The following is a 27,371-nucleotide window of genomic DNA, read 5'->3' on the forward strand; positions in this document are numbered from 1 at the left end:
GTAACTCTTTCTTGTTCTCACAATATTTCTGTTTTATAGCATCTTATTTTTTTTATTTATGGGTGCAAATATCTTTTTAATAATGGATATGAAGTGTTTTCCTGCTCCCAGAATTGACCCTCTTTCCTCCTGAAGCTCCTGTCTGTCATGTTAGACTCTTCATCACATGTCCAGTGATCATTTGCTGTCATTTTTATTTATGTGAAGGCTCTGTATGCATGAAGAAGTGGGCAGGCTTCCTCTCACGTCACCTTGGAACCTTACTTACCATAGGATGATTTTCTGTTTTCAGAAGCCCCCTTTCTCTCTGATTTTGGTAACTGTAGATCTCTTCTTGGGCTGGTTAGAAATCCAGCAAAGAAAGTTATTTCCATTTGGAGTGTATGCTTTTGCTCAGTCCTGTATTTCAGAATGGTACCTCCACTCAGTCACTCTTCCTTGTGGTCCTGAGTCCCGACCTTCTCAGGTAGAAGGAGAGAGAGCTGGCAAGTTTCATGGCTCAGGATGGATCTGGAGGTTTGCTCCTTAAGATGTCCTACAAGCGGTTCTCCAGTTGTCACTGCTACCTCCACGCTGCCTTCTCCATTCATGCCCCCACTTTATTATTATTTTTTTTTTTGATTTTTGGATCTTTTGTTATTTCAACTTTATTGAGGTATATTTCATATACAGTTATAAGATTTTAAAAGTGTACATCTTGGTATTTTGATACACATTTACATTTTGAAAGGATTTCCCTGACGTAGTTAATTAACACATCCATTACTTCACATATTTTTCTTTTTTCTTTTTTTTTCGGTGAGAACATTTAAGTTTTGTTCTCTTAGCAAATTTCAGTTATACAATACAGTGTTTTCAACTCTAGTCACCATGTAATTCATTTTATAACTGAAAATTTGCACTCTTTTACCAACTTCTCCCCATTTCTCCTATCTCCAGCTTTTGACAACCTGATTTCTAATCTATGAGTTTGACTTCTTTTTTTTAGATTTTACATATAATGATACCTGTAGTATTTGTCTTTTGCTTGTTTTTTTTTTTCTTTTTAAAAAAAAATTTTTTTTAAATTTTATTTTATTTTTAAACTTTACAATATTGTATTAGTTTTGCCAAACATTGAAATGAATCCACCACAGGTATACCCGTGCTCCCCATCCTGAACCCTCCTCCCTCCTCCCTCCCCTACCCTCCCTCCGGGTCGTCCCAGTGCACCAGCCCCAAGCATCCAGTATTGTGCATCGAACCTGGACTGGCGACTCGTTTCATACATGATATTATACATGTTTCAATGCCATTCTCCCAAATCTTCCTACCCTCTCCCTCTCCCACAGAGTCCATAAGACTGATCTATACATCAGTGTCTCTTTTGCTGTCTCGTACACAGGGTTATTGTTACCATCTTTCTAAATTCCATATATATGCGTTAGTATACTGTATTGGTATTTTTCTTTCTGGCTTACTTCACTCTGTATAATAGGTTCCAGTTTCATCCACCTCATTAGAACTGATTCAAATGTATTCTTTTTAACGGCTGAGTAATACTCCATTGTGTATATGTACCACAGCTTTCTTATCCATTCATCTGCTGATGGGCATCTAGGTTGCTTCCATGTCTTGGCTATTATAAACAGTGCTGCGATGAACATTGGGGTACACGTGTCTCTTTCCCTTCTGGTTTCCTCAGTGTGTATGCCCAGCAGTGGGATTGCTGGATCATAAGGCAGTTCTATTTCCAGTTTTTTAAGGAATCTCCACACTGTTCTCCATAGTGACTGTACTAGTTTGCATTCCCACCAACAGTGTAAGAGGGTTCCCTTTTCTCCACACCCTCTCCAGCATTTATTGCTTGTAGACTTTTGGATTGCACCCATTCTGCCTGGCGTGAAATGGTACCTCATAGTGGTTTTGATTTGCATTTCTCTGATAATGAGTGATGTTGAGCATCTTTTCATGTGTTTGTTAGCCATCTGTATGTCTTCTTTGGAGAAATGCCTGTTTAGTTCTTTGGCCCATTTTTTGATTGGGTCATTTATTTTTCTGGAGTTGAGCTGTAGGAGTTGCTTGTATATTTTTGAGATTAGTTGTTTGTCCGTTGCTTCATTTGCTATTATTTTCTCCCATTCTGAAGGCTGCCTTTTCACCTTGCTAATGGTTTCCTTTGTTGTGCAGAAGCTTTTAAGTTTAATTAGGTCCCATTTGTTTGTTTTTGCTTTTATTTCCAATATTCTGGGAGGTGGGTCATAGAGGATCCTGCTGTGATGTATGTCGGAGAGTGTTTTGCCTATGTTCTCCTCTAGGAGTTTTATAGTTTCTGGTCTTATGTTTAGATCTTTAATCCATTTTGAGTTTATTTTTGTGTATGGTGTTAGAAAGTGTTCTAGTTTCATTCTTTTACAAGTGGTTGACCAGTTTTCCCAGCACCACTTGTTAAAGAGATTGTCTTTTCTCCATTGTGTATTCTTGCCTCCTTTGTCAAAGATAAGGTGTCCATATGTGCGTGGATTTATCTCTGGGCTTTCTATTTTGTTCCATTGATGAATATTTCTGTCTTTGTGCCAGTACCATACTGTCTTGATAACTGTGCATGCCCCCACTTTAGATATAACTGTGCCTGGACTAGTACTTTTCTGGGGGTCTGTGCCCCACATTGGCTGGCTTCTTCCTGTCAGTTCTACCAGTACACATTTAGTTTTGTCTGTCCCTCTTTGAAAATTCACTCATCATTAGCTCGTCTGCTTTCCATTTTCCAAAAAATTTTTCCATCAATTTTCCCCTCTTCCATTCTCCTGTGAGTCTATCCCTGACTCTTATTTAGTGGAATCTGGAGGGAAGGTAGTTAAGAACATAATTGTAATCCACCACTCAATCCTGAAAATCCCTAATCATTAACTTCTCAAGTTTGGTTTTTCTACCTGGATACATGGTTGTCCAGTCCATTAAAGAAGAGTTAATTTGGTTATTCTAGGATGGATTCCATTTACTATATGTTTGTTTCATTCAAGGATTGTTACACTGTCAAAATTGAAATAAGTGTCATCCTTTCTTGATTTGAGTACATACTAGGAGAAAGGGTCAGCTATTTCTTAGGTATAATTCCAAGTCAGACCTCAAACCTGTTCATAAGAATAGCATACAATTTACAGTATTTCAAAGAAATGACTTTCATCCCCTTGGGCTTTCCACGGCCATAATCCCAGTTGGGTCACACTTTCTTAAATCCCCTACTAGTTTGACTTGAGTCATGTCCAAGCTGGCAAAAAACTCTTTTCTCAGGAGCATTTTATGCAGCGGTCCCAGGTATATTTTATGGGCTTCCAGATGGCTCAAGTGGTAAAGAATCCACCTGCTGCTGCTAGAGACACAGGTTCTATCCCTGTGTTGTGGAGATGCCCTGGAGGAGGAAATGGCAACTCACTCCAGTATTCTTGCCTGGGGAATCCCAAGGACAAAGGAGCCTGGTGGGCTACAGTCCATGGGGTCGCAAAGAGTTGGACATGCACTCATGTGTGCATGGGTATGCACGCACACACAAACACACACATACACACAGAGAGACAGGTATATTCTGTAGGATACTGAGTTTTCATGAAACGTATCTATAGATTTTATAGATGATTGTCAGACCATGATATCCTTCTTTATTCTTAGGATAAAATCTCAGAATATCCCTTGCAAAATGTAGAAGATTTCATAATGTGCAAAGGCTTATGTTATTGACCTTGTAAACACCACAGCAGAATCAGGGCCAAATGTGACCTCTCTTTCAACTTTTTCCTCATATTTTATTAGTTCCCCAGTTTTAAAACATTAAACATTTTTTTTAAAGTTGTTAATATATTAATGTATGTCAAGAATTATTGTAAGATTACTATGGACCTTATTGAACCATTGTTAAGCCAAGAGGAAGCCAATTCAAACTTTAAAGGTTTTTGTATCCTGTAGGGTTTGAATGAAGATAGGGGAATCTGATCTGATTCCCAACCTAGAGTTTGCCAAATCCTTTTTTTTTTTTTTTTTAAGAAAAATGTTGTTTACCTTCACTTGGTAGAATTAATGCTTTTCTGTTTCAGACACCTCATGTTCTTTGTTGACAAATCAAGATTGAGAGTATGCAGAGCTTCTGAGAGGAAACATTCCTAGTTGAAGGTTCCTGTTTTCATCATGATCAGTAAAGAGTGCCAGGCATCTGCTTTGTGCTAAAGCTTACTAGAAGTGTTGCTGCCTCCGGAGCAACAGGCAGGAAGTACTTCTGCCCTTAAAACCAAAAATAGATGCTCTTTCTCATTATCATAGCTTAAAAGATCATCTTTTTTAATGAGATGGGTGCATCCCTTGTGGTTTTCACAGATTTAATGATCAGATTATTTAATGCAGAGCTTGGAGAAAAATAGGTCTGGTGAGACAGACAATGGAAATTTTCCTGAAAGTTAAAGCAACATCAACTTTGTTCTTTTTCTTTCCATAAATCTTTTTACTATTTCTTTTCTCTTTTATTTTTTATTTACTATTTTTCATGGTACTTAAAGAAATTTTCCTGTCTTATGTTAACATGTTAGTACATTTACATAATTTTCACTCTACGTTAACTTCAAAAGATCATCACTAAGGAAAAAAATTTATTTGCAAGAAGATTTAGATGTGTCACTATTTAAGTATACTGTATATAGTCTAAGTTGCTGTAGACAACTCTATTGTATGTTAATGTGTTGGCAGTCAGAAGGAGAGAAATGGCTTCTTTACTGATTTTATGAAGTTCTGTTTGTGTTTTGAAAAGTGGAGCAAGGGGAAATAAAGAGAAGAAAGAATAAGGGAAACAAAGATAATGTATATGAAAGTGCCTTGTAAATTGCTAAATAACATAAAGATGGTAGTTACTATTATTGCAGTGACATAACTTCCAGTGAGAAAGCAAAGATTTAATAAAGAAAAATGGGAAAGGGGGAAAAGAAATCATTTGAATTAAGAAAAAGTTAAGAAAAAAAGTGGGAATATCATAATGCTGGGGGGGCAGAGTTTTATAATCTGTTTTTTTTAACCTGAAAATTCAATAATACTTGTACTTCCTGTTTAAACAATAATGTTGAAAACATTTTATTAACAGGGGCTTCCCTATAGCTCAGAGGGTAAAGAATCTGACTGCAACGCAGGAGACGCAAGTTAGATCCCTGGGTCAGGAAGATCCCCTGGAGAAGGAAATGGCAACCCACTCCAGTATTCTTGCCTGGAGAATTCCATGGACAGAGGAGCCTGGCCGGCTACAGTCTATGGGATTGCAAAGAGTCAGACATGACTAAGCGACTAACACATACAAAGAAAGGTTGTTGAAAATAATTTGAGAAGAAGATCTTATCATATGAGGTGGTGAGAGCTGGATAGAAACCACCAGGCAGATGACTTTCTCAGCTCTAAATAAGGATCTATGTGTCATAGGGCATTAGGTACTGTGTTTCCATTTAATTAAGGTTTAATTTACATTTGCTTATACTGTCTAAGCCTTTCATTTGTTGTTCCTCATACCTTTGCAAGATAGGTATCATTAACCCATTTTACAAATGGGTGTAGAAGGCTAATTGACTTGCCTGCAGCTACTTATCTAGTGGCAAAGCCCTCTCTTCTCCAGGTTTTGAGTTTATTTACACATTTCCACAGATACTTCACATCAGAGCAGTTGATTTAGTTGTGTTCCTGGATATTCAGCTTACTAAATGTCTCTAAAGGAAGTCCTTGTTAAATAACCGTGTGTGGGTGTGTGTGTGTGTGTGTGTGTTACTTAGTCGCTAAGTCGTGTCCGACTCTTTGCGACCTTATGGACTGTAGCCCACCAGGCTCCTCTGTCCACGGAATTCTCCAGGCAAGAATACTGGAGTAGGTTGCCATTCCCTTCTCCAAGGGATCTACCCAACTCAGGGATTGAACCCAGGTGTTCTGCATTGCAGGCAGATTCTTTATTACCGAGCCACCTGAGAAGCGTCATAGCAACTATAGGAGGTAAATATTACTATTATTTCCATCTTATAATATCCATCTTATGGATGAGCAAACTGAGGCATGGTCACTTACTAATAACACCCCAGGGCACATTTTGGGTTTGGCTATGTTTGTACTAAATGACTTCCTGCGAGTCTTAAGGAATAGGAGTTGAATTCTATAAGAACCAAGGAATAAACAAAAAAGACATCTTGGCTGCCCAAGTATGGGTTCAGAATGTGAACTGTGTCCTTCAGAGTTTATGTGAAACTTGGTATTTTAAGTTTTAGTTCTCTGAGGCTTTTAAATTTTATTTGGTTTCCAAACTCAGCCGACTTGAGGAAGGGAAAGATTGATACTTGAACAGTAATGAAACTCACCTCCTGATAGCAGGGGAGAGGAGATAACCAAACTTGGCAGGCAAAACATCTCCCAGAATGTTGCATTTGTGACCTTTGAGGGGAGGAGCAGACATCCCTCTGTGCCTGGAAAGGCGGTTTTGCCACTGGCCAGACCCCTGACCACTGGCACTGGTCAGTGGGTTACCAGCAGCACCCACATAGAGCCAGCCTTTCATCCTGTCCCTTTGTCCCATCCATTCATCTTCCACTCAGCCTGACTCCACTTAGCCCTAGACCTGGATCTGTGACTCAGATTTCACCTTTGGGTCTCCTTTTCCTTGGTGTTTGAATTTCAGCAGCCTCTTCCTTTTGGTTCCCAGAACGTCCTGTTGCTTTGGTAGGAACTCCCCATCCAGTTCATGCTGGTAGAAATTGAACATCTGCTTAGTATCCACAGGGCTCCTGTCTTTTCCTCAGTCAATATTTCTCATGTTCTAATAGAGCAAGATAATTGATAGTCATATTGATGATTCTGTGCCACCAGAGACTAATCATTTTCTGGACTCTCTGAGAAGGCATTATCTTTTAGGGAAAAAAAAAAAATCCAATATGATTGAAATGAAACCCGTTTTATTACTTAGATGGGTCGCCCTTTAGCTATTATGAAAATCTTCATCATAATCATGTCTTACTCCTTGAGGTTTCTAAAAAGCAGAAATTATACAGTATTATAATGCAGGGTGATACCAGAGAATTATGAGTTACAGAATTTAGCATAAGCAACTTTCTAGTAGCTTGAACCCGCTTTCATAGCAAAAAAGATGTTACATTGAACAAAGCCCTTTAGGAAAATATTTCGCTTACAAATTTGTCTTTTAGGGCAATAGCAGCAAGTACTTAAGTAGAGTGATTATGTTATCATAAAATAGTTAGAAAGGGAGATAGCAGAACAAGTGCTTGTTGACATAGAATGTTTATTTTGGAGAGAATTCTTGGCATTTTTGCCCCATGTCAGCATAATAAGAATTTGGGGGAGAGAAGGGAAGCGTTAATGTATTTGTTGAGGATTAATGTCCCTGTAGAGAGCATTTGTGTTAGTGAATATATTATGGATAGTATCATAAATATAGTAATTAAAAAGTTGCACACTAAACACTTTGTGTACTGGCATAAATATTCCTTTCCTCTCCTTGGTGGCTTGCATTCAAGTGAATAGTGTATTGTTCATCTTGGTCTCCTGGATTCTTTTTTCTCTTTTTGAATAATTAATGTATTTTGGGCTGTGCATGCTTTTCTCTAGTTGCTGTGAGCAGGGGCGACTCTCTAGTTGCGGTGCTCTGGTTTCTCATTGCGGTGGCTTCTTGTTGCAGGCTCTAGGGTACTCAGACTTCAGTAGTTGCAGCGCAAGGGCTCAGTAATTGTGGCTTGTGGGCTCCAGAGCACAGGCTCTTTCGTTGTGGTCATGGGTTTAGTTGCTCCACAGCATGTGGGGTCTTCCTGGAACAGGGATCGAACCCATGTCTCCTGCATTGCCAGGTGGATTCTTCACCACTGACCCACCAGGGAAGCCCTGGTCTCCTAGATCCTTAATCAAGAATAGAAAAAAGATGGTAATGTTCTAGATCTGTTTCCTTCTCTATATATTGCTATTCAGATGGGCAGAAACAGTCAGTGTTCCAGGACCGAGTTACTGAGTGATTTTTTAACAGTTCAGAAGCACAGAGTGCGTACTAACAGACAAAACAACCACCTACAATTCCTTCCTTTGGGGAACTTTGTCCTTAAAGTTGTCTCCAGACAATACTACAGTGTGCTTCTTGTCATGTGTGAAATGTGTTCACTGTGATCAGTGATACCTCAGAGCTTATGTGCCGTAAAAGAAGTGAGATGATGAATAATACAAATCCATGTCAGGATCAGAATTTTTAAGGAAGCGAGACTTGATTATCTCATTAGGATCTGTTGCCCCAGTGGGTTGAAGCTGAGCGGGTGGCTTGTGTGAGTGAGCAGTAGGAGGAGAGGCACCCTGCTGTTAAGAGTAATGATGTTCTGTCTTTCTCACTGAAGGATAACAAAGAAGGCAGATGTAAAGTGGGCAATTTCTATTTCTTTGTGTGCACAAAATGTTTGCACCTACTTATTTTCCCTTTTAAGAGGCATATTGTTTTTCATGATTTCTGATCTCTCTTACTTACACAATATTTATTTATGAGTTCATAAAGAGTTTCTTCTATGGAAAGGAAAGTGAGTGCGATTGAAAGCGATTTGCAGCTTGGCTCTGACATCAGGGTGGGAAAAGAAGGAATAGAAAGAGTAATTCTGTCCTCACCATTTAATTGGCCTCTTTATCTCCTGGTTGTGAGAACTCTTCACTTATATATTGGTTTATCGATTGATTCCATATTTATGGACTGCTTGCTATATCCCCTGTGCCCCAGGGATGCAGAGATGAATGACACAGTCCATAGGCATCTCATGGCTCTGTAACCTTCTCTGTTCTGGCTGACTTTAAGGATAATCATGTGTTTATCTACAATTCTGATATTCTGTCATCCTCCAACGATGGCCGGTAGATATGGTCACGTAACCAAAACGGACTAGTTCCCGAGCAGCCTTGGGGTTTGTGAGATCACAAAGGTTGCTTGGAGAACAGAAAAGCTACTTTATAAGGTGTTTTCCATCGCATTAGACTTTCTAATGAACCTTGCTACACTTGGCATTGTTGGAGCTCTTTTCAAGAGCCAAGCTACTCCACCCACTTCCAGACTTGCCAGAAGCTGAGGTGGGAGCGTGGGCAAGAGACTGGAGCAGGGTGACATCTTAAGGGACATTTCACTAGGAAATCACGGGCAGGTGCCACTGCCAGCGCCAGCCTCCTCCTCTTGCCTTTTCTTTCAGATGCCATGACTTCATTCTCATTAGATTAGTCTGAATGGGAGCATCTTAAGAAGCCTGTAAGATCGTGGGTCGTGGTTTCACTTAATGAAACTATGTGTAAATCTTTGGAAAGCTTGGCGCTGAGATCAAAAATCATTTTAAGAGGTGAATTCATCTGAATCTTTTGCTCGTGTGCTGTTTCTTTTAGTACTAATAGGTTCTGCTGTGGGTGTGCTGATCTTGCAAATGCCCCTTCCTGTCTTGATTCGTACTGGCTATGTTTATTTACCTTAAAACAGGGTTAGGCTACTTTAATTTTAGAGGATAGCCCAATATCAAGATTTTCAGGATCTGTGGCATCAAACCATTTGTGTCAACTTATTCTTCGCAAAGAGACATGGCAACTATTTTGTCTACAATGTTGATGTCATTTGGTCCATTGCCTCTAATATCCCACCAATGCTGTTACCTTCAAACTTACCATAACCAGATTTGTTTTATTCTTTTAGTTCTACTATTCTTCTAATGTCAGAGAGTTGTAGATTCCGCTTCCTCTTAAGGTCAGCTCTTTCATTTGTCATCCTAACCCTTTTACCCGCCTTCTTTGGGTCATTATCCTGTTCTTATCTCTCCCTCTTGAACGCTCACCCTTTCTCTCTCTACTGATTCCTTCAGCTAATCAGTCGACTTCCATTAGCACCAGTCTCTTCCAACAACTGCTCATTCTCCTTTCTCTTCTCTTACTTGCTCTGTTATCTCTGCCTCCACCACCTCAATGAAACCACCTTCAATCAAGGTGGCCCATGGCTGCTGAAGTGTCAAATCCAAAGCTGTATTTTTCATTTCTTGTCTTTAATCATCTCATTGTCTTCCGTGGTACCTCTCTGACTGTCTTCTTTGGTCTTTTTCACAAGGTCTTTTTCCTCTCCCTATCATTGTGTTCTCTAGGCTTCTGCTTTTAGCACTAAGCCTCCAGTTGTCTCCCTCTACCCATATTCCCTCAGTGATCTCACCTGCTAATCTAATTTCTGCTGCTTTCTATGTAATAACCACTTTTATGTTCTGCTCAGGTTTCTTTGCCAACCTTCACACTCAAGAATATCTGGAAGTCCTCACCCAAATCTTCTACATCTCAGTTTCTAACGCACCAAACTAAACCCACTGTCTTCCTTATTAAACTCGTTCATTCACTAGTATTCTTTACCTCTATTGTCGCTGTCATCCACCCACATGGAGTCAAGTACCATGTTGTTCTGCTTTTAGTATCTGGATGTTTCAAGTACTAACTCTTCTCCCCTTTTTCCTTCACCACCTACCTCCATGCCCTAATCTTACCCGTTCCTCTCCTACCTGACAACCAAACTGTCCCTACTGGTCTCCTTGCCTCTGCTCTGCCCTCGGTGAATCCATCCAGAAAGTAATGGATCTGAAACTCAGATCTGATCCCTCAGTGGCTCTCTGCAGCCAGTTCAAAGGTTTTGAATTTGTATACAAGGGTGCGGTCTGGCTCCAGCTTCTTTCCTGGCTTCACCCTGGAGAGTCTAGCAACACTGAGTTATGCTATGCAGTTTCTTACTTCTGCCTTTTCCGTTGTCCGGTCTCCCACTCCCAGCTTGGCTGAGTCCTACTCAGCCTGAGGACATGCTAGGCTCCCTTGTATTTGAAAGTCTTCCCTGCTTCTCTATTTCTGGGCTGCTTGCCATGAATCTGAGTCACTGTGTGCATCCCACTGCCCTTTGGGGATCATTTGTGTGTGTTTCTCGGTCCCAATAGACTTTGCTTTCCTTAAAGACAGAGACAGTGTCTTATCTCTGTAGCTCTCGAGCCTGGCACAGTGCTTCACATATAGGAGGTGTCCAGTGAATGATTTTTAAGTGAAAAATTGATAAGGACATTGAATCAATTTGTCTACAAAACTGGGCAAAAGTAATCCATGCAGAGTAGTACCTTTACAAGGGGGCACGAAGTGGGGCTTCTGGGGTGCTGCTAATGTTTTGGGTTTTGATCTGGTGTTCAGTTTAAGAAAATTCATTGAGCTGTCCGTGTGTGGTATGTGTCATTTTCTATATGTTTTACTTCAATGAAAAGTTTTTAAAAATTGGATTTTTTTTTTTTTGCTCAATACAGAAAATCTCATGTCTCCTTTCAAGCTTTTCAAGTTTTTATAGGGTATGAGTTTAGATGTCACAACAAAGAGCCAGGCTAGTGCTATTCCTTGATGTGAAGGAAGAGTGAGATGAGAAAGCGTCAGTGTGGGTGGGGTCATCTCGTTTTCTCAAGAGGGCCAGTGAGGGCCAGCACTGATGGACAGACTTGTGGTCACCTGTACTTCTGTCACACTCAGTAGAGGGCCCACATGCTAATTATCAGCATGCTCTGGGCCTTCCGGCAGTGGCAGGGAGACTTCATCTTGGATGTGACCATGAATAATTCATCAACCTGGTTATCTGGAAATTTGTGGTCATCATTAGCATTTTAATGAAAAAAAAAATGCAATCATTATCCTAAATCTTTTTTTTTTTTTCTCTTTTTTTTTTTTTTCTTTTTGTCTCCCTCCTATAACAGCTTAACCATCTCAGTCTTTCCTGAGTACTTGGAAACTGCCGGGGTCCCTGACAATGTGCTGACTGGTCGTCGCTATGGGCAGACGGTACCCAGAGGCTCACTGTCATCCAGGCAGCTCATGTACGTATGGGATTTGTCTCTCTCTTTTTTTAACCCCCTTTAATTTTCCGTGTAGAATATAGCAGGGTACTGAACTGGTGAAGGTTTATAAGATATACATGAGAGTATTCAGAAATGCAGGAGAATGGATTGCTCTAGGGTAAGTTTTTAATATTGAATGATGGAAAATGTTACCTAAATTAGGATTTTTATGAATCAGTGGCCCTATAAGACAGACCAGAAGTGTGTATCAGCAGTTTCTCTTTTCTGTTTCAGTATATCCACTTACACATAGGTTTTGTTTTTTTTCCTGCTTGTTTGTTGAAGCTTTCCTTTTTCATTGCAATATATAACATTTGAAACAATAGCAATGCCGTAAATTAGAAATACTTCCCAGTGACTTAAAAAATACCTTTGAAATAAAAAAATTCATGGACCTGGAAGAGGTCCTCAGGGTATGTCACTGTTGAATACATGTTGGCGAGAGAGTTCCCAACTTTAATATCTTACCGTTCTCCACAGGAGGAAAGTGTTGATTCCCCCAGTGATGACTTACTGTGTCTCACAACAGTTCCCTTTTTCCAGTATTAGTCTTTTGGGAATGTCCACAAATGCAGCCTTTTCCTGTTTGATCCCACTCTGATTAACTTAGTAGAAACATGGTCGTTGCGCATTTAATGATCTCTTATTTCTATAAAGTATAGTCTGTCTCAGACTTATTTTTTGCCCCCTTTAGTCTCTAAACCTTAGGCCAGCTCTTTAGGTATTTACTTTTTTTTTTTTTTTTGCATCCTTTGGACCTCTGGAGTTTTGGCTTCAAATCAGGGATGTGTTTTGGGCAATTCCTTGGAGTGCTTGTGCTCCCCATCCTGTAGTTATGTTTATTCATAGTCACCCTTAAGCCCCATTTCCTTGTACATTTCCTTTTTTTTGCCTTCATAGAAAAGTTAGAACCACCCTCAACCCTTCCCCCAGACAATTGCTTCTAAAATAAGCCAGGTCATTAGAAGAAGTAGCGGAAGGGAGAGCTGACAGCAGAGTTGGGGCTCAGACCAAGCACACCAGCGTTAAAGCCACTGGTGGGAGCAATGGCCTTTACACATCCACTTCCGTATCCTTCAAGGGCATCACTCTATTACCCTAAAATTAGCGATTTTCATAGTGAACATAATCAGAAAAAGTTCACCCTTGTGATACTGTAAAACGGAGATTGGCAAAGGGTGGCCCTTGAGTCAAATCCAGCCCATTCCTGTTTTTGTAGGGACTAACAAGGGTTTTTATATCTTTGAATGGCTACCTGCCTAATCTCTGTTTTTGCTTCTTGGCCCTCAGAGCCTAAAATATCTACAATTTGACCTGTTAAGAAAAAATGTTGCCTATGTCTGCCATAGAAATATTTTGAAGGCGTGTACTACTGTTGAACCATATGAAATTGTTAATATTCAGCTGTTTTTGACCTACAAAAATGCTGATTGCTTATGTGATGGTTTAGTCGCCACATCATATCTGACTCTGTGACCCCACGGATTATAGCCCACCAGGCTCCTCTGGCCATGGAATTCTCCAGGCAAGAATACTGAAGTAGGTAACCATCCCGTTTTCCAGAGGATCTTCCCCACCCAGGGACTGAACCTGGGTCTCCTGCACTGCAGGCAGATTCTTTACCAACTGAGCCACGAGGGAAGCCTATGATTGCTTATGGTTCAGTCTGATATATTTCGAGGAAATTCTTCCTTTAAAATGGTTAAAATTTTAAAATGTGGGTTCTTGGGGCAGAAGAAGTGAATTACCTTAGGAAATTCACAAGTGTTGACCTGCTCATTTGGGCCAAGCCCAAGAGGGTGTGAGCAAGGCCTCGAGGGCCATCAGTGTGCTGGGCCCCGGACTGCTTGCCTGCCCTGGCTCTCTTGCCCTCCCTTCTCTCCCACTCACAGTTGTGGACACTTCCTCCCTTTCTTAAGGAATTGCCATTTAAAAAGTTTCAACAGTATGAGGCACATACGATTATTTCTTTTGACCTTCTCTCCTTGACTTCCTCTGTTCTCAGCAATGAAAGACGTGGATTTTGTTTGTTCTTCTACTCTGTGCCACTCTCTGCGTCGTGAAATTGCTAGAAATTCTTTGCTTCAAGGGGGATATGCTTTGGAAAGTTCATATTATCATCCTCACTTCACAGATGAGAAAACTGAGGCTTGAAGCAACAGAGTAACTCGACAGGGCATAGTTGCAGTTTGAGCCCAGATTTACTGCCTTCTGCTTGTGTTCTTTCCTCCCGCCAGACTTTCTAGTGACCTGGTCATCACTTGGGTGATCACTTATTTAGATATTGTCCACTTATCTGTTCTCCACGCCATATCTTTCAATAATATGGTCTTAGAAGCCTAAAAGATTCAGCATCAAATGATGCTGATATCTGTCTCAAATCTCCTTTTTTTATCCATTATTTGAACCCAGTAACTACAGGTAATCTGAAGGCCCTAAGAGAGAACTTCAGATAGAAAGAGTATAATAATATAGAAACAGCGCTTTAAAAATCATGCAAGTAATATATGTTTAATATAGAAATTTTTAATTTAATTTTTATTTTATATTGGAAGATAGTTGTTCTACAGTGTTGTGTTAGATTCTGGTATACAGCAAAGTGAATCAGTTATACATATACATAAATCCATTCTTTTTCAGATTCTTTTCCCATGTAGGTAATTATAGAACATTGCATAGAGTTCCCTGTGCTCTACAGTATTATCTATTTTATATATAGCAGCATGTTCGACTGAAGCAATTTAGCAGCAGCAGCAGCAGCATGTTTGTATTGATTATTTTATATATAGTAGTGTGTATGTGTTCCAGTACTCTTGCCTGGAAAATCCCATGGATGGAGGAGCCTGGTGGGCTGCAGTCCATGGGGTCACTAAGAGTCGGACATGACTGAGTGACTTCACTTTCACTTTTCACTTTCATGCGTCGGAGAAGGAAATGGCAACCCACTCCAGTGTTCTTGCCTGGAGAATCCCAGGGACGGGGGAGCCTGGTGGGCTGCCGTCTATGGGGTCGCACAGAGTCGGACACGACTGAAGCGACTTAGCAGCAGCAGCAGTATGTATGTGTTAATCCCAAATTCCTAATTTATCCCTCCCCTGCATCTTTCCCCTTTGGTAACTATAAGTTTGTTTTCTAAGTCTGTGAGTCTGTTCAGTTCAGTCACTCAGTCGTGTCTGACTCTTTGCGACCCCATGAATTGCAGCACTGTTTTGTAAATAAGTCATTTGTACCAAATTTTTAGGTTCCACATATAAGTGATATATGATGTTTGTCTTTGTCTGACTAACTTCACTTAGCATGATAGGTTCATCCATGTTGTTGCAAATGGCATTATTTCATTCTTTTTTTTTATAGCTGAGTAATGCATGGGTGCTTAGTTGTGTCCAAATCTTTGTGACCCTGTGAATTGCAGTCCACCAGACTCCTCTGTCCATGGAAGTTTCCAGACAAGAATACTGGAGTAGGTTGCCATTTCCTTCTCCAGGGGATCCTCTCAACCCAGGGATCGAACCCCTACCTCTTGCAACTCCTGCATTGGTAGGCAGATTCTTTGCCATTTCGCCAGCTCATGGCTGAGTAATATTCCATTGTATATACGCATCATGTCTTCTTTAGCCATTCCTGTGCTGATGGACATTTTTGTTTCCATGTCTTGGCTATTGTAAATAGTTCTGCAGTGAACTTTGGGGTGCATGTATCTTTTAGAATTAGGGTTTTCTCTAGATACATGCCCTGAAGTGGGATTGCTGGATCATATAGTAACTCTGCTGCTGCTGCTACTGCTGCTAAGTCGCTTCGGTCGTGTCCGACTCTGTGCAACCCCATAGACGGCAGCCCACCAGGCTCCCCCGTCCCTGGGATTCTCCAGGCAAGAACACTGGAGTGGGTTGCCATTGCCTTCTCCGATAGTGACTCTAGTAGCCTTTAAGTCTTCAAAGCTTCAGCTTTCTCCACTGACTCTGATTTCCATTTTCAGTTCTGGCCCAGGGATTTATTTCTCATGATTTTGACTTGTTTTCTTTGTACTTAAAAAGTTGTTAGATCTTATTCAGTTTTTTCATGTATTTGAAATAGGCAGTCTTTTTTTTTTTGTCATCTTTGCTTACCATATTGACTATAAACTTTACCGCTGCAGTCTGATTAAAGGATTTTTAAGCCTTTTGAATCATCTGATTATAATCCCTATTTCCTTAGAACTTTAAATAGAAGTAGGAGTTAAATAAATATTACTTCGGCGGATGGGTGTTCTGCAGATCCTTTTACTGAGTTGCCTTGTACCTGAGTAACCACACTTGTGTAGTTTAGTGAGCTGCAGTCTCAATGATGGACACCTCATTCTTCGTGGAATACCACTTTCCGTGCACAGCTCGAAATCAGTAGGTCAGGCTGTAGATTGTCAGATGTTATGTGAACCGAAGCTGTGAAGTTGTTTTATGAGGCCTGTATCCTAGCAGTATTTTTAGGTTATTTATAAATATGGAAACATATTTCATGTCCTAGTAAGTAAGGGTCTATCTTGACTTTACGAGTAATAAAGAAAGGTTACTTCTATATATTTATCTTACTCTGAAGAAGAATTGTCCAAAGTTCAGTCGTCCAAGTTAAAAATCCCTTCTTTGTAGGTATTTTTCTTTTTTAAAAATCCTTCTCTAATCTGTTTCTTCCAAGCTAGAGATTTGAGGTCTTATTTTGTTGTCATAAAAAAAAAGTTCTCCTTTCACAAGGATGCTGTGGATCTAGTGCTTTCCTCTGCAGGAACAGGGAGAAGGGAATGAAGTAGCCTCATGTCAGGTCTTCAGTGGTAGGAGTCAACATCCTGGAAGGAAGCCCGCTTGGCGTCTGTGTTGGTTGCAGAAGGAGACTCTGAAAAACATGGCAGAATAGTTCTTGGAGAGCTGAGTGTGCGTCCCATTTCTCTTTCCAAACACTAGCTTTCTTGCAGCAAGGGGAACCTGTTGGTAGAGTGTAGTGAGTACCTGCATGTCTAGGATAACTGTAGGGGTTCTGAGCAGCCTTTTCCTCACACCCCATGTGAAGAGGATTGGGTTGGTGGGGATGGATAGCCTTCTGGCTACGTGGGCAGGCTTTGACTCAGGGAGAGATAAGAAGGGTGTGTTATCCTTGGGGAGGTGGCCACAGCACTCTGCTAGGGGAGTAACTGGGTGAAAATGTCCCAGCCAGACTGGGGCATTAAGACCCATCTTATGGGAGCTTTTGGAAAGGAAAGAAGAGAAATAAGCAACTTTATGGGGCAATTTTGAAGCCAAAGAAAATAGAATTGTTTTTCCAGGTTTCTTGGACATTTGCTCATTTGTGCAAATTTGACATTGTTCTTTGGGGAAGTGAACTTGGGTGAACTGAATGACGGTCATGAAAACCAGTGCATAATGAAACCCATAGAATTCTGAAAGGAATGACTTGGTATATATCAGACTCACAAGATAGGTCAGACTCACAAGTGTGTTGTTAGCATCTGTACCTTCTAGACCTTCCTTGTATGAGAATGTGGGTGGATGGATGGATAGATAATAGAGTATATAGAAATAGAAACTAGCAAGCTATTTGAATAGTCTGTTAAGAATGTTTTGTTAAAGCTATGTTTAGACTTTTTAGTCATTTTCTCTCTCTCAGTTTTATGGAAAATACTTCAATCCATGGGCTTACTCTTGATTTCTCCTTTGAGTTCTTTCTTGGGACTGTCCAATTATGAGAAGAAAAACAGTTGATCCCCGTCTCTTAGAGTACAAGAACATTCCTCAAAAAGCTTAAGTTACATATTGCTCATTTGGAGTTTGATACCAATAAATCCACCATGACTTGGCTAAATCATGCATATCTGCTACCATCTTATCCTTGTGACTGGGGCTTGGTTAGGGGTAAAGAGGGTTTCCTGAACATCAGCAGATAGAAGAGTTTTTTGTTTTTTAAGTCACTGTTTTTCACACTGAAGGGTCCAATTTAAGCAAAACTTTAGTCACTCAGTTGTGTCCAACTCTTTGCAGCCCCATGGACTGCAGCCCCCTAGGTTCCTTTGGCCATGGGATTCATTATCCAGGTATACTGGAGTGGGTAGCCATTTACTTCTCCAGGGACTCTTCCAGACCCAAGGATGGAACCTGGGTCTCCCGTGTTATAGGCAGATTCTTTAGCATCTGAGTCACCAAAGTAGACTTCTCTTTTTTTTTTCCTGGTTGAGTGACAGAGTGGAGTTAAGACTGGACAGGTGATCAGAGCCAGTCAACAGATGCACTGATGCTACACCTGCTGTACTCATAAATGCTGTGCTGGCTTTTCTGGAGGGTTGAGAAGAGTTACATATGGTCCTTAAAGAGTTGATGTTTTCATAGGTAGACATGACTAAAGGTAGTAACTGCATCAGGTAGACTCAAATTGTGTGATGTAGCAATTTAGAGGAGAGGAAGGCTAGTAAAGATATGTGTAATCAGTGAAGTTCAAGATCTAAAAATCAAATGTAGAGAACATCTTTCTCCGATCAGACACAAAGGTTTGGGAATAGGTCTGATTCTGATCATGTAGATGGCAGAGCAGCTATGGGATTGCAGGTGCCATGGGTGGCATTTGAAGGGCATGTGAAATGGGATATCGTCACACAGTACAGGTCCATTGGAGTGCATAGCCTGGTGAGAACAAAGCACGTTCATAATAATGCCTATTTTTGTTACTATTGATGACTGACACTTAAATAGCCAGACACTATTCTGAGCACTTCAGGTGTGTTCTTGTAATCCTCCAACAAGTCTCTGTGACATAGATGCTACTGTTATCACTCAGTTACAGACAAGGACACTGAGGCACAGATGAGATAAGTAACTTATTTAAGGTTACATAGTAAGTGGTATAGTTGGGATTTGAACCCCAGAGTCAGGCTCCTGGGTGTGTGCTCTTAACCACTGTGCTGCCTGCTCCGGTCAATGTGAGAGTAGGAAAGGGTTACAAGCAAGAGATGTTATTGGTGAGAGAGAGAATTCCAGAGTCCAGATTGCAGAGGAGCAGGTTCTGAGGATGCCATGTCTGTTTGGTGGCCACATGGAGGTGTTGGGCTTCCCTGGTGGCTCAGTGGTAAAGAATCCACCTGCTAAAGCAGGAGATGCGTTTGATCCCTGGGTCAGGAAGATCCCCTGGAGAAGGGAATGGCAACCCACTCCAGTACTGGAAAATCCCATGAACAGAGGAGCTTGTGAGGCTACAGTCCATGGGGTTGCAAAGGGTCAGACATGACTGAGTGATTAAACCACCAGCTGGAGTGTTAGCGATGCAGACGGGAGTTAGAGGTCAGCCGCATCAGCCCGTCCTGGAAGCAGGGGCAGAGGAAGCGGTCTGGAGCACTTGCTGGATGCTGGGCTCTGAGGCTACAGCCCTGAATAAGGTGGATAAGGTCACCGTTCCCTGGGAACTTCCATTCATCCTGGTGATGGAGACAGAGAGTGGAGAAGCTACCTGACAGGGAACATAATTATGGACTGTGGGACATACTGTGGAGGAGTCAGTAGCATGATGGAGAGTTAGTGAGCAGGGCCCACGTGACATGGAGTGACATAGGGAAAGATGTTCCTGAAGAAGTGGCATTTGATCTGTGATCTGAAGGAGGGGACGAGCCTAGCCACGTGGATAATGAGAAAAGCCCAGTGCAGGCTGTGGGAGTACAGACAGTTCAAGGGGTGGAAAGGGAGTCTGCGTGGGCCCGGCATAGGGTCGTGGTGGGCTTGGTGGGGTATGAGGATGGGGAAGGAGGCGGGGCTAAAGCAGACTCTAGGGCCTTGGTGAGGGGTTTAGATCATTTCCTCAGAGCATTGGGAACCCACTGAACATTAAATTGATGGGTGGCCTGGTCCCATGGGAGATCCAGGGGGGTAAACAGATGCACCTGTTTGAGCAGGCAGGGGAAGGGGGGAGGCTGAGAGCAGAGGAGAAGTAAGGTGGGGAAAGAACATTTAGAATGCTTTTCCCTCATCTGGTACCTTGAACATTTGAGCTGCAGCTAATATGGCTTTTCTGGCTAGGGGAAGATGAACCCCACCTGAGATAAAGCTTTTTAGTGTTTGGGTTGTGATCAGGCTTCACAACAGCAAGACTTGATGGCTACATTTTAGCCTTTTCACTGCCAATTTATACCTGGCTTACATATAGGGAGAAATTCCAAAGCATACAAACCTAAAGATGAGACAGTTTTTGTTTGTTTGCTTTTATATAGGCCTTGAATTTATAAAATTCAAATTTACTTTATATGTAGTAGACGGTTTTGGTGTGGGGAGCAGAAGACACTTTGGAAATATTGTAATTAATTACCTTCTCTAGTCCATGAATGACTTTCTTGTTTCTGGGATGGAGACTCAAAATGGAGATGCAATTAATTGCTCACTCACTCAGTACCTGTATCCTGCTCCATTTTCACTGTTAGAATCTGGATTTAATTCAGGGTGGTGTGGTGATCAGCCTCAGACACATGCCAGTTCTGACTCCTGACTTCTAAGCATTCCTTGTAGCCAATGTGGCCGTGTGACCTAGTCCTGGTCAATGGGACCTGAGAATTATTCCACAGGGATGGGGATGAGATTTTTGAGAAAGACTTACTGTTCTGCTGAAACCTGACAAATGAGCCTGTCCGTACCATCCCTTGCTTTCCTCTGCTTTCTGCCTCAAGTGCTGATAAGACGTGTGAGTGCACAGCAACCCTTATGTCGCCACAAGGTAACAAGCAGAAAGGAAAAGCCAAGAGCTTCACAAAGATACCTGCTCTGACATTGTTCTTGTCGAACCAACACTAGCAGCCCTGAGCCTTCCCACCACTTCCAGTGTGTTGAATCCAATGTTTGTTAGGTTTCTGATACTTGAAGGTGAACTCAGTGCTAACTGAAGCAAATATGAAGATGTGGTGTTATCAGCTTTGTCCAGTGCACTGTGACAGCTGTATAACTCCCCTTGATATTCAGTATGACCTTTAGCCTATGGGAAAACAGTTTCTGAAAAGGAAATTTTAACTTCTATTAAAAGTTTGAAAGTGATGAGTTGTGGCCTTAGAAATATAATTTTCAAAATAAATGAACTTGTCTGTGTGAGCCTGCTGCAGCAGGTATCACGGAGCCATACTTCATGGCCAGTATCTTCCTTATGGTCTTTTTTATGATGCTCTTAGTCAGTGTTCTGGTGAACTACATTGTGTGTATTTATGGCTTTGTAGGAAACTATAATAGTACTAGAGGTAATAGCATAAATAGTCTGATTTCTTAAAAATGTGAAGCTCCAACAGGCTTTATTGGATTTCAGGGTAATGGTCTTATTAAATTCTCTGCTGCTTTTCAAACTTTTTTATGGCTAAGTTCCACCCTGGTGGTTTCAAGAAATTTGGGGGCTGTTCTGTATTTATATGGGGAAAAAAAAAAAAAAACACTTCCTCTGGAATTTTTGATTGCTGAATTGAAGGATAGGGGAAATAATTTGGATTTTATTTTTAACTGTCTTGGCCTTTGGGTGTAGCACATTGTTTTCCATGGGGAAAATAGAAATGGCTCTCTGGTATGCATCATGGAGAATAATATAAAGTATAAAATGAAATTGTATTCTAAGCAGTTAGGAAAAAAAGGGACTGTAAGTCATAGGGTCGTCAAATTATAACCAGAAAGGAATTTTAGACATCATCTAATAAAATCCCACTCTTTTCATAACCTTAGAACTTGACCTATAACAATTAGTCATTCATTTAAAAAATAATAATACATGTGGTTACCCTGTGCACCCTCTTCTTTAATGAAAGATTTCCCCAAAGAAACAAGGAAACAGTGTTTGTGTAATCCAAGGGCCTTCAGAAGAAGGGTTTTTAAGCCATCTGTTCTGACTTCTTCATTTTACAGATAGGAAACTGAAGCCCAGAGAGGACGAAGGTTGTTTCTTTCAGGTGGACTAGAAAGGATTAATAACTCTTGGGCAGGTAGGATCAGGACCATGAAACTTTCTAGACTCTAACATCTTCAGTGCTGTATGTTGGAATCCAGATGGCAGATAGATGACCTTGGGTGAGTTTGCTTTTGGGCTCATCCTTAAGGGCTGGTGAGGGCTTGACAGGCACTGGTGGGAGGCAGGGAGTCCCAGGCAGAGCACTGGTAGGAGCCTGGGGGTGGATGATTTCAGGCAGTTTAGGAAAGAGTGCAGAGCCCAGTCTGGCAGCCCTTTGGGGCCAGGCAGTAGAGGAGATCAGGGACAAGTTCAGGCCAGTTTGGGCCAGTGCATGGAGTACCTCGAGAGCCCATCAGTGGAGTGGGGATTGTATTTGGGAGCCAGTGGGGTGCTCTTAAAATAATACTGATGATGATAATAGCTAACACTGACATAGCCCTGACTCTACCACCAGCATTCTGAGTACTTCACCTGCCCTCGCCTGTTTAATTCCCACTAGAAGCCTTTGATATAGGCACTCTCATCTCCATTTTACACTTGAGGAAACTGAGGCACTGGGAGGTTAGATGACTTAACCCAAAGAGACACTGATGGGAGGACGTGATGGAGACAGGATTCAAACCCATGTCTGGCCCTAGAGTCCTACTTTTAATCGCTGGGAATGTGGTCTGGTGGTGATAAAGGGGATGAATTTTCTTCAGAAGATGGATCGGTAGCAGGGGGCAGGAGGACTGGAATGAGGGCAGAAGGGCGATCAGGGGATGATTGAAGGCTTCCAGGAGAGTAATAAAAGCTTGGTGTGGAAATGAAAGGAGGAGAATTCCAGGAGCTTCTGAGATGGATCAGTGGTGCCAGGTCCCCAATTGCATACGGGGGCTGGGGAGGGACAGAGTCACAGATGACTGAGATATTGCTTGGCTGTCTGCCTAACTGGATCAGGGAGATTGAGAAGGAGATTTGATGGGAAGGTGATGATTTATTTGTGCAGAGCCCTCTTTTCTCACTGGTAAAACTGTCTGGGGAAAAAGATCCCTAAAATGTTAGTGTGTCCAAACAAATGTCAGAGTTTATGTACCCTCCCGAGCTCATCGGTATTAGCCTGGTTTTGGGTTCACAGTAGGTCTAAGCGGTTATTTTTAATTCACTTTGTGACCTTCACAGTTCTGAGGCTGCTTGTCCTCTTCCCAGTGTAATAATATTGGGTGGGAGAACAGGAGAGATGATGGGTGGGGGTCACCTTTGTTTCAGCTTCTCTGGAAGTGATCTTTGCCTTCCGCTTTCCTGTCTGCCCTTAGGTTTTGATGGGAGGGTGGGTCACGGCTGGAGATGGAGGAGGCGGTGGTGTTCCTTTGTGAATGGGCATCCGGAGTTGGGAGGAACGCCCTGTTCTGGTCTCCGTCCACGGGTCAGGGCTGAGAGCAGTGTTCTTTCCTCCTCCTTTCTGAGAAAGGCCATCGTGGCCAGGCAGGTCTTCTCTGAGACCTCTAACTGCAGGTCCCAGCTGAAGGCCCCAGTGCCCCCTTCTGGGGACAGCAGCTGTTGAAAGATCGGTTGCTGATACCCTTGTAGGAAAAAAAAAAAAATCCTAAAGTGGATGAAAGAACATGGCAGTTGCCATTTGGCTTTCTGTTTCATCACCGTTTCTGCAGTTTGGGGCGTTTTCTTCTCCTTTTCTTCATCTCCTCCCTCCCTCTCTTCCTCCTCCTTTCCTTCCCTCTATCATTCCTTCATCCTTCTTTCCCCTTCTAATCAGAGGAGTTGCTAATTGTGCTGGGTCAGTAAGTGTGATTGGCATCTATTGTATTTGATTTTGGTTTTCCATCTTGATTTCCCAGGGAAAGGTAACCCTGGCAAGTCAGATAAGCATTGGGTGTTTGTGGAATTTATACAGTGTGCACTGTTCAGGGTCTGGCTGTAAGGGGAAGATGAAGGGACCAGAAGACTGGGCTGTCCCTGTCCTCAAGCCCCTTAAAAACCTTACAAAGGCAGGATGCATATGTGAGTTCCAAGTCCAGTCTAGTCATTCATGAAAAGTCCATGCACAGGTTCTCTTGTCTCTCATCTGTAAAATGGGTGTATCAAAAGGGTGTTGTATCAAAAGGGTGTTGTGATGCACAAATGGAACAGCATTTCTGAATACTGAGCTCTTCTCTTATCTCTCTGTTCTCATCCAATTAAAGTTTTCTGGATTGTACCTTAGAATGATCCCAAAAATGCTGGAGGGAGACGAGGGAATCTAAGTATTATGTTAAACTGCTTCGTGCATGTTTATTTCACTTCTGTCTGGTAACCACGTTTTTACTGTTCATATTTTCAAGATGAGCGAGCTGAAGGTCAGAGAGGTTATAAACAAAGCAGCATCACTGCTGGCTTCAGATGTGACCTGGAGCACTTACTCAGTACTTTGCTGCCTGTTACCTCATCTATGGGCTTCCCAGGTGGCACTAGTGGTAAAGAACCCACCTGCCAGTTCAGGAAACACAAGAGACATAGGTTCAGTCCCTCAGTGGGGAGGATCCCCTCGAGGAGGGCCCGGCAACCCACTCCAGTATTTCTGCCTGGAGAACCCCATGGACAGAGGAGCCTGGTGGGCTACAGTCCATAGCGTCGCAAAGAATTGGACACGATTGAAGCAGCTTAGCACACACGCATGCTCCTCATCTGTAAAACGGGGGTGATAACAATTTCCTCCTCACTGTGTGGTTTTAAGGATTTAAGTGGTTAATATATTTGTCTTAAAACAATGCCTGGTAAATAGTCAGTGTGATAAAAGTACTAGAAATTACTCAGTTTCCAAATCTCTTCTAAGCCACTCAATGGTGAAATCAAGATTGACTCATATGCATTATGTGTTGAAATGGGATTAAATTACAGTTTTTGAAATGTAGAGCAGATTTGGTTTTCATGGGGAGAGATTGGGGAAGTGATGCTAGAACCATCAGGAAAAGTCCAAAGGAGAGACGGGGAAGGATTTCAAGAATTTAGGGAGAAAGAGAGCTCCAGAGATTATGAGGAGACAGGTCAGGAGGAAAGCTCTATGTTGCTTTTGTTTGGCGGGGGGAAAGGAGCCATTTCTTAATGGTTTGGTTAAGACATTCACCTTATCCTGGAACCAGCAGGTGAGCAATCAATAAACTCTGTAAATGGGACCTTTGGAGTCGCTGCTTCACCAGCTTCTTCTTTTCACTTTCTGGAAGAGGCAGTAAGTAGACTATTAAGCTAAGGATTCTACAATCAGTAGATCAGGCTTGGAGCCTGAGCTCTGTAGCTTATTAGCTACATGGTGTTTTGCAAGTTTTCTAACCTTGATGTAGCTCCATGTCCTTTCAAAAAGAGAATACTGGTATTTCTACCTCCTAGGGCTTGTGAGTCTGAGAACAGTAGGGCATGGTATGTATGTGTAGCTCAGAGGAGACCTTCAACAATTGCTGGTTACTTAATGTTACCCAGTGCTTAATATTATTCTTGGAGCTTTGGTTAGAAATTCAGGCTCATTAGGCAAACCATACATGGTGACATTTAGGGGCACAGCCTGTTCTGGATGAACCCCAGCCAAAACCATAAAAGACCTTGGCTCTTATCACTCTCAGTCAAGAATATGACATGGAATCTTGAGTTGCCTTTGGGGTATACTTTTATCTGCCTCTCCTTCCCCTCAAAAAAGTGTGTTAGAGCTTAGAAGAGAACAGAAATGGACATAGTCTCTTCTTCTACTGAGTTCAAAATACCTGAACCCTCATTTCCCTTCTGCTGATTTTGGTGTGTGTGTTGTTGTTGCGTGGGGTCTTTGCTACTGCAAAAGCTGCGGCAGGTGGGGGCTGCGCTGGTCGCAGCGCGTGGGCCCCTCCCTGTGGGGGCTTCTCTCCTTCTGGATCACGGGCTCTAGGGCTCAGGGGCTCAGTAGTTGCAGCTCTCAGGCTTTAGCGCACACGCTCAGTAGTTGTGGCGTATGGGCTTAGTTGCTCCACAGCCTGTCAAATCTTCCCAGACCAGGGATCAAACCCATGTCCCCTGCATTGCCAGGTGGATTCCCATCCTCTGTACCATCAGGGAAGCCCCTTTCCTCTGATTTTTAATTCGCAACAATACCCTACAGTGGGACTTTGATGTTTAGCAGTTGAGACAAAATCTCATTATAAACTGATAATTTTGCGCTATAGTCTTTGTTAAACAGATTTTCCTCGTTACTTCCTTTGTTCTCACTACTATGAATAATGGGCTTCTCTAAAAAATAAAATAACAGGTGACAAAGTGAACTAGATTCCTCAGAATCACAAGTCAAGATGTCAAATCCCATGTGTCCTGACTCCCTATTCCAGGGTTCTTTCAACAAGGTCACAGTCCCCCTCCAGCCTCGCTCTTGCCTCTGTTAATAGGGCTGCCAGGGTGTTCCACACTGTCTAGAAGGCAGTTAGCCTTGGAATGGCTTCCCTTTCTGATGTAGGCATTACCAAATGACCTGAGTCAGCTCTGTCAGGAAACTTGAAATCCTTTCTTCCAAAACTCACTCATTCTGTTTCAGATGAAATCATTTTCCTTGGCCAATTTAACAAGATCCTTGCTCTTTCGTTTCCTTTAATTATCTTGTTTAAAAAAAAAAAAGAAAAAGAACTGGAGAAGACCATCTGCTTTATGAGGCAGTTCATCTCTTATGTTTTCTCTAATAGATATATGAAGGCCCAGTTAAGCAAATTACGTCTCCATCTCATTCTTGTTTGGGATTGTCCCGTTTGGTGCTTTGCTGTCTCTGCCATCGGCATTTCTCGGGTGCATATTTGGCATGGCTTGGAGTGTGGATTTATGAAAAGATGTTATCTTTGTTCCGTGAACTGCAGGCGCTGTGAGCCATTTCTGTATAGTGCCAAACTATCACAACAGGGTTCTTTGCTTTTTTAATCCCTTCCTCTCACCACGAGAAGTTCTATTAACATGTTTTCTGAGATGCAGAGTAAAATCTGTCAAATATAGCATGGAAAGCAGATGGGTGGTGGCTGTCTTCCTTTTCACAAACTCTAAACTTGTCTTCCTTAGTAAAACTTAGCCTTATCACCGTTTACCCCAGAGCCTTCGTTTATGAATAGGAGACATAGGTAGTGCAGGTAGGGGGCTGGGCTGGGCTGCTGCTGCTTTACATATTTATTTTTAAATGTATATGATATGTGAGTGGTCAGTGGTAAAGAGTCTGCCCACCAAGCAAGAGACACAAGAGGCGTGAGTTCAATCCCTGGATTAGGAAGATCCCCTGGAGTAGGAACTCACTCCAGTATTCTTGCCTGGAAAATTCAGTGGACAGAGGAGCCTGGAGGGTTATAGTCCAGTCCATAGGGTCAACAAAGAGTTGGACACAACTGAGCGACTGAGCACACTCATATATCTTCGTGTACACACTTTATTTCTTTCAAATTGAAGATAACTCTTTTGCTCTGAATATGAAAATGCTTCATACTCATCATAAAAAAATTTACACAAATCAGCAACATATGAAACAGGAGAAGACACTTTCCTAAATCCTGCCACCCAGAGATTACTGCTGTTAACATTTTGATGAACTTGTCTAATCATTCCTTG

At 41.9% G+C, this 27,371-nt stretch overlaps 1 protein-coding gene across 36 annotated transcripts in view; it reads left to right on the forward strand.

Moving 5' to 3' along the window:
* The window catches only part of APBB2 (amyloid beta precursor protein binding family B member 2), a 381,591-nt gene that overhangs the window by 133,499 nt on the left and 220,721 nt on the right, over nucleotides 1-27,371 (forward strand). For 28 of the 36 annotated variants that reach the window (XM_086405998.1, XM_086405977.1, XM_086405990.1 and 25 more), the window contains one exon: nucleotides 11,751-11,870. The exons of the other annotated variants lie outside the window; for them this stretch is intronic. The gene's annotated coding sequence lies outside the window, so the exon portion shown is untranslated. The remainder of the gene's footprint in view (nucleotides 1-11,750; nucleotides 11,871-27,371) is intronic. 36 annotated transcript variants of the gene reach the window in all.

Source organism: Bos grunniens, chromosome 6 (genome assembly GCF_055505025.1).
Source record: "Bos grunniens cultivar Pamir isolate PY7600 chromosome 6, Bosgru_T2T1.0, whole genome shotgun sequence".
Classification (NCBI taxonomy): domain Eukaryota; kingdom Metazoa; phylum Chordata; class Mammalia; order Artiodactyla; family Bovidae; genus Bos; species Bos grunniens.